Raw genomic sequence first — 7,881 nt, 5'->3', positions numbered from 1 at the left:
TGTATTTGTTTTTCTTAACAAAAAAAATCAAATAGCTTAGACATGAAAAGATGGGATACTTTATTATGCCTTCGCTTTTTGAAAAATTTTGGGTTTATGTAAACTTCTTTTAATAAAGGAGTTAAAATACTTTCTCTCTCTCTCTCTCTCTCTCTCTCTCTCTCTCTCTCTCTCTCTCTCTCTCTCTCTCTCTCTTGTACTTTTAGGCAGCAAAGCCATCAGCTCACTAATAATCCAAGGCAGTCGCTCAGCCATTGCAGTAGTTACAGCTTTTTGACAGCAGGATCGGGGTTAGATAAATTGACTTCAACATTTTTGTTAAAAATAAAAGCCCCACAAATCTGGCCCATAATTTTAAACTGACAGGAATATAAATAGTCAATGGACTTTACTCTGCATAAAGACAAACAAAGGCCAGGAAGATGTCATTTGAAGGTGATTAGAGCCTTGTGTGTTTATGGGAGCAAGATGTGGCCACCCCCTGGCTTAGAGTCCATCTGATTTGGTCTGTTTATAAACACAATTCCGAAGTGAATCAACCCACTTCCTGTTAGTCTCTCAAGCTCATCGGTTGTTGTTTTTTGTTTTGTTGTTTTCCCCCTTCTAATGTCTGAATTTGATGTCTTTCACTGTTTGGATGGGAAAAATGCTGTTTGTCATTTATCAAAACCTAAACAGCTATAATAAAACATTGTTCATTTAATTTTAATACTATGTAAATAAACGTGAGCAATGACTATAGTATGGAAACATGGGTCCCTGGGGATCAAATTGAATGAATTTTACTTCCAATTCAGGTTCACAAGATTTCAGATTTTCCTGAGCTCCCTCCAGGATCCCCAATGTTGCTAGATGAGCAGGGACAGCATGCTCTATAGAAACAGCTTATTAATCCTCTCTCACACCACAGGACTTGTTTAGATTTGAGGAGTTTCCTGTTTGTTTATTTTTACTTTATCCCCTGGCAATGGGCAAAGAGACTCCTGATTGGTGGTGTTGCTCTTATATCAGTGAGGGGTGAAGCAGATGTACAGACCCTAATTCATCCTAGCCTAGGTTGGTGGCCAGAGCTGTTTCATGCCTGGAGCACATAAAAAAATAATTTACTTTGAGAGCAAGAGTGGGTGACTTGAAAATGTGTTGGCTCGAGAACCATGGAGCAATGAAAGACATCATTACGCTTTCCAGATCAGGTGTAAAATGGACAGGAAAAACATGTGCATTTCTCTATAATTCTACCCATATGTCTCATCCCTAACCCATAGTAATTGTGCACGTAAGAATTGCTTTAGTCATTAGTCAGCCATTTCAATGTTCTTGTACTTTGGATCAAACTCTGTATCATTTTAGTGTTTCATACAACCTTCTTCTCTGTAAAAAATCAATTATATATTATATATATATATATATATATATATATATATATATATATATGCAAAGGTGGTCTGCCTTTGGACACTTGAAGGGTGTTTGCAGTAAATTGCATAATGGGAGAGCCTGAATTAATAATGTTTTTTTTAAAACCAAGCAAACATTAAACTCTATAGACTAATTTGAAAATTAAAGCTGTATTTTTCCATTAAAGTATATGTAAATATAGAACTAATTTGAAATAGCACCTATGTTAACATAAAATATGCTCCCAGCTAAGAATATTTTAATCAAAGAAATTTCTAAGGTTGATTAGGGCAGCTACATAACTACTGGTCTTTATTCATTTTTTATTAATTCCCTAGAACACTGCCCATGGCAAATGGTCTAAACCTCCTTTAGTCTTCTCTGTTTCTGTGCCCCTGCTCTCAGCTGGCCAGAAGGAAGTAAAACTTTGTCTTTTATAATAGCTTACTAATTGACCATGAGGAGCTAAATCAAGACATGATATAGAAAACCACCTTCTACCAGAGAGAGTGAACTTTAGGCCAGATGCATTAACTGCATGAGACTTCCTTTAAAGTAGTACATTCCATGCAAAATGGAGCAATGGGAGCACTAGAAAGAAAAGGGTGGTGAATCCAGGGGTGTGCAGTCAGATGCACCATCAATAGCAAAGAAGATATACTGTACAGCTATCTAGTGGATAGCCCATGGCTGTCCAACTCCACCAGGGTTTGCCTCAGTTGCAGAGAACTTCCTCACCCAAGGGCATGCTCTTCTTGGGCAGCTCATATGCAGCGAGTGATTGCACTTGAAGTGTATAGTCCTGGACATTTCAGACCAGTGCAGACACCCCTAAGTATCCCTCAAGCTCTGAGCCTTTTCAGGCTCAATGACAATTTTCCCCCTCTAAACAATGAGGTTTCAGCCTCCTCTTTTTAATAAATATACTACCATGTTCCCCAAAAATAAGACATCCTCCAAAAATAAGACCTACTTACAGGTTTCCTTTGAGGGAAATATAAGGCATCCCCCGAAAATAAGCCCCCCCCCCCCCTAGGCTATGTCTTAGAATGCTATTGCTAAACATGAGAGATTTGGTCCATTGATTCTGAAAGAAATGGGAGTCACAAGAAATTCACCAGGAAATTCAGGAATTAGATTGTTATGATGATGTTCCAGAAGATGATGACATGATTGTCATTGAATAAATGAGTAAATTCTTGATACTGTAGGATTCACAGTTTGTCTGGTTTGTGTTGACAACTACCGTACTACCGTACCGTATACAGGTACAAAATTTCCTTTATTTTCCTTTAACAATAAATGTGTACCGTATTCTTCTTCATGGAAATTTAAGACATCCCCTGAAAATAAGACCTAGCGCATCTTTGGGCGTAAAAATTAATGTAAGACACTGTCTTATTTTCGGGAAAACAAGGTACATCACAGTGTCTAGTCTTTAATAAATATACTATGCCAAACTCCATCACAGAGTCTGCTTTCAGAGACAGGCTTTCAACAGAATGATATAAAGAAGAGCAGATATCAATGGGGGGAAAAATAGATAACAAACTAAAAATTGGTTCTTTGAAAGATCAAAATCATTAATAAACACCTAACAAGATGCATTAAGAAAAACAGCAAAATGAAACACTTAGAAAAAAAATGTTTGACGTTGATAGAGTCAAGATTATAGAACATTTATATCACCAGAAGTATCCCTTATATTGCCCTTTCATAGCTTTTACCAACCCCCTCTGCTCACAGCCTAATCCCTGGAAATCATTAATCTGTTCTCACTTCTATTTTATCTTTTCAAGAATAACATACAGTATGATTTCAAGAAATCACATAGTATAATTGGTATTATTGGATTTTTCACTCAATATAATTCCCTGGGGATTTATCCAAGTTGTCATGTATATGAATAATTCATTTATTTTTATTGCTGAACTAGAGGCCCTATGTACGAAATTTGTACCCAGAATGGGGTGTCCCTCAGCCCAGCCTGCACCATCTCCAATCTGGGACCCCTCCAGGGATGTCCAACTGCCCATTTAGGCCTGATCTCTCTCACAATCCAGGACTGCTGGATCCTAACTGCTTGCCTGCCTGACTGTCTGATTGACCCTAACCGCTTCTGCCTGCCAGCCTGATCACCCCCTAACTATTCCCAGCCAGCCTGATCAACACTTAACTGATTGCCCCTAACTGCCCTCCCCTGCCAGCTTGGTCACCCCTAACTGCCCTCCCCTATATGCCTGGTCCCCCTCCCAAATGCCCTCCCTTACAGGCCTGTTCTTCCCCCCAACTGCCCTCCCCTGCTGGCCTGGTAGCCCCAACTGTCCTCCCCTGCACGCTTGGTCCTTCCCAACTGCCATCCCCCGAAGACCTGGTCACCCCCAACTGCCCTCCTCTGCAGACCTGGCCACTCCAAACTGCTCTCCCCTGCAGGCCTGTTCACCCCCAACTGCCTTCCCTTGCAGGCCTAGTCCCTTCCAACTGCCCTCCCCTGCTAGCCATCTTGTGGTGGCCATCTTGTGTGTTGGAGTGATGGTCAATTTGCATATTACCTCTTTACTATATAGGATAGTATTCTATGGTATGGGTTGTACCAGTTTGTTTGACCATTTGCTCTTTGAAAGACACCTGAGTTGTTTCCTGTGATTAGCTAATAGGAATATAGCTAAACACTGGAACATTTATGTACATAATTTTTTTAAAGACAAATATTACTTTTTCTAGGATGAAAGCTTATATGCAATTGTTATGTTATATGATTATGGCATGGTCCCTTGGACTGAATTCTGTCTTCCCAAAATTCATGTTTGAAGCCTCAATCCCTAGTACTTCAGAAATAGGGAGGTAACTACAATAAAATGGGGTCATATGATTAGGCCTTAATCTCCTATTGCTGTTGTCTATATAAGAAGATGGGCTTAAAATACAACTCACAGACAAAGAGGCTACCATGTGAAGACACATTGAGAAGGCAGCCATCTGCAAGCCAAGGAAGAGGCCTCAAAATAAGGCTAGTTAATGCTTTGATCTTGTATTTCTAGCCTTCAGGACTACTAGAAAATAACTTTCTGCTGTTTAAGCCATTCAGTCTGTGGTCATTTGTTACGGAAGCCCTAGCAAACTGATGCACATTGGCTAGTTTTATAAGAAACTGCCAAACTGTTTTTCCAGAGCTGCAGTGCCTTTCCCGCCAGCAATGTATGAGTGATCAGTTTCTCTGCATCTCTTTTAGCATTCGGTGGTGTCATTACCTTTTATTTACCGTAAATACCTTTTCTTGTGCATTTTCCATCCATATATCCTCTTCATGTCTTTTGCCCATTTAGATTTTTTGTTTTTTATCATTAAACTTTGATAGTCCTTTATATATTCTAGACACTAGTCTTTTGTTGAATTTGTGGCTTTTAAATGTTTTCTCCCTGTCTGTAGCTTGTCTTCTCATTTTCATAGCAGGGCATCTTGATCATAAAATACAGACCAAGGAAGGCATTAGTTGTTTTTGTGTGTGTTTTTTTTCTAGTTTTATTTTTTATTTTATTGTTTAAAATATTACAAATACTAGCACATATGTCTCCTTTTTTTTTTTGGCCAATGAGTCATTAGATCTGTTCACCAAATATTTCTTCTCTTTTTGGCATATAAATTGTACTACAATATCTCTTTAGAGTTCAGAAAACTATGTAACTTATTTTGAGCGATAAAACATAAGCGGAAGTAATTTTTGCATTTCCTAATTGAAGCTTTTAGTAACTAGAGTGCTGAACCATTGCCTCCCTGTATAGATTCGTGATGCTCCAGATGGTAGTGGCTCCATCATCCTGCAAACCTAAGTAAAATGATGTGAGACAGAGCTCTGGAAACCCAAATACACATGTAACATGAGTGAGAAATAAATCCCATTGTTTTAAACCACTAATTTTGTTTGTTTATTGATGCTGCATAATTGCATCCATCTTTTCTGATATAATACCAACTAGAGGCCCAATACACTGGAGTGGGGGGGTCCCCTCAGCCCAGACTGCACCATCTCACAACTCACATCTCACAGTGGGTGTCTTACTGACAGCTTAAGCCCGCTCCCCACAGTCTGGTCTCCCTCTGTGGGAGGCAACCAGCTGATCATGAGAAGGCGCCACCCCCATCACCCAGCTGCTGCTGCCACTGCCGGCTGTTGCAGCCACCAATTTATTTTCATCAACATGGACTCCAGTCCCTTCCCTATGAAAAAAATGACAACTTTCTTTAGGCATTTTCAAGATGTCTCTTTCATTGGCTATGACATTTCTTTCTTTTTTTTATCCTCACCTGAGGATATTATTTCCATTGATTTTTAGAGAGTATGGAAAAGAAAGGGAAAGACAGAGAAACATCAATGTGAGAGGGACACTTTGATTGGTTACCTTCTGCATGAGCTCTCACCTGGGCCCCAACCATGGAGGAGCCTGCAACCTGGGGACATGCCCTTGACCATAATTGAACCTGGACCCTGCAGTCCACAGGCGAAGACTCTATCTACTGAACCAAACCAGCTAGGACAGGATATGAGATTTCTTAGCCCCTCCAGCAGCAGACCTTTGTTTTTTCCTCCAGGAGTGAGGTAGAAAAACCCTAGATCACCTTCTTGGATTCTTATTACCCAAATTACCAAGAACACTGCGAGTAGTGTACTGGGAACTTAGCCAATGAGCAGTCAGGAAAGATGTTTCCAAGCTCAGAGGCATGACTGCTGATAAGTTGTGGCTGGAGCAGGCCCCTCTTCCTGTGTCTGCTCCAGGGTCTGTCAAGCCAGTGTGGTGGCTCGGGCAGGCCCCCCTGTCTCTGTCTCCATCTCCACTCTGGGCCTCACCTACGTGTGCAGCCTCCTCTAGTCGTGACTGTTACTGTGTCCCAACCTAATTTGCATACACACACACACACACATTGCATTATCTGTGTTTAATTATCTGTGAACATTCATTAAATGTAAATCCAAATTTGAATTGATCTTCATATCTTTGTAAGTCTATTTATAGAAATAAATTTGCTAAATGAAAAAAGTATGGTCACATCATGTTCCCGAGTAAAACTTATGAAAACATGGTTTCTATATGTAGAACAGCAACAGCAGTTCATGGGTCAAGATACAATCACACCAAAATTCATCCTGGAACTGAGCCAATATTTAATATTTTTTTAAATATAATTCACAAGAGGGAGATGAAGAGATTAAAGGGCAAAATGCTGAGCAGAAATAGCTAAGTAAATATTTCAAAGGTTTGACAACAGCTTAACAACAAATAATTTAACTAAATTTTATACTCACTGAGCAAGGTGCTGGGTGAATAAGAGAAAAACACCACCTTTGTACTTTAGTCTGTGGATGAGGGAGGTACTAAAAAAATTATGACAGTAGACATGTGTCCCAGGTCCTGAGAAATCACAGGAAGGGTAAATGATATGGTATCCAAGTTTATGCATTATGATGAAAACCCATTTTCAGCTCCCACCCACATGGGAAGGTTGGAGTCTTGATTAACTGAGCAAAAATTAATCCAGACGCATAAGGGTAAAATCCAAAAGAAGCCAGCTAGAGAACTGGGTGTAGTCAGATGAAAGAGCCAGAGAAGTACAAGGTCACTCAGCAAAGATAAGAAGTCACACCTCAATAAAAAGTAATTAGAGAGAGGCATTTCACACAATGTGGGAAGAAAATAGGAATACATCCCTCTGGGCAAGAAAAGATTAGGTGTATTTTGGGTTTGTTGCATATGTGCATATGTGCATGATATTTCCCCTGAAACTTGAAATGCTTTAAATGGTAACTAATAGTCTTGATAAATTTAGACTTAAACATATTCTTTATGAATAATCATATACTTACTTGACTTAGTGTAATAAAAAGTAACAATAGTATGGTTGGTGTGGCTCAATTGTTGAGTATTGACCCATGAATCAAGAGGTCACTGGTTCAATTCCCAGTCAGGGCACATGGCTGGATTACATATAGGCTTGATCTCCTCATAGAGGGCATGCAGGAGGCAGCATATTGATGATGTTTCTCTCTCATTAATGTTGCTATCTCTCTATCCCTCTCACTTCCTCTCTCTCTTTCTAAAGATCAATAAAACAGATTTTTTAAAAGTAACAATAAAGAGGGTTTTCTGCCGAAACTGGGTTGGCTCAGTGGTAGAGCGTTGGTCTGTGGACTGAAAGGTCCCAGATTTGATTCCGGTCAAGGGCATGTACATTGGTTGCGGGTATATCCCCGGTAGGGGATGTGCAAGAGGCAACTGGTCGATGTTTCTCTCTCATCGACGTTTCTAGCTTTCTACCTCTCTCCCTTCCTCTCTGTAAAGAATCAATAAAATATATATATATTTTTTAAAATAAAAAAATAAAGAGGGTTTTCTGCATCAAAAGAGGTTGGGAGTTAAAGCCCAAGTGCCCAGGTCACAACTTCTAGAAAGTTTTTGAACTTCCTCAGTCATCAGCAAGTAATGATAG

General features: G+C 39.7%; 1 non-coding gene across 1 annotated transcript; it reads left to right on the top strand.

The window, feature by feature from the left end:
• Positions 1 to 956: 956 nt before the first annotated feature.
• On the top strand, positions 957 to 1,094 carry LOC118704023. Its single transcript, XR_004983255.1, has one exon. It is a non-coding gene; the product is annotated as a small nucleolar RNA SNORA48 (small nucleolar RNA).
• The last annotated feature ends 6,787 nt before the right edge of the window (positions 1,095 to 7,881 follow it).

The sequence above is a fragment of the Pipistrellus kuhlii genome, unplaced genomic scaffold (assembly GCF_014108245.1).
Source record: "Pipistrellus kuhlii isolate mPipKuh1 unplaced genomic scaffold, mPipKuh1.p scaffold_m20_p_4, whole genome shotgun sequence".
NCBI classification, from domain to species: domain Eukaryota; kingdom Metazoa; phylum Chordata; class Mammalia; order Chiroptera; family Vespertilionidae; genus Pipistrellus; species Pipistrellus kuhlii.
This window is presented reverse-complemented; position numbering and strand designations above follow the sequence as displayed.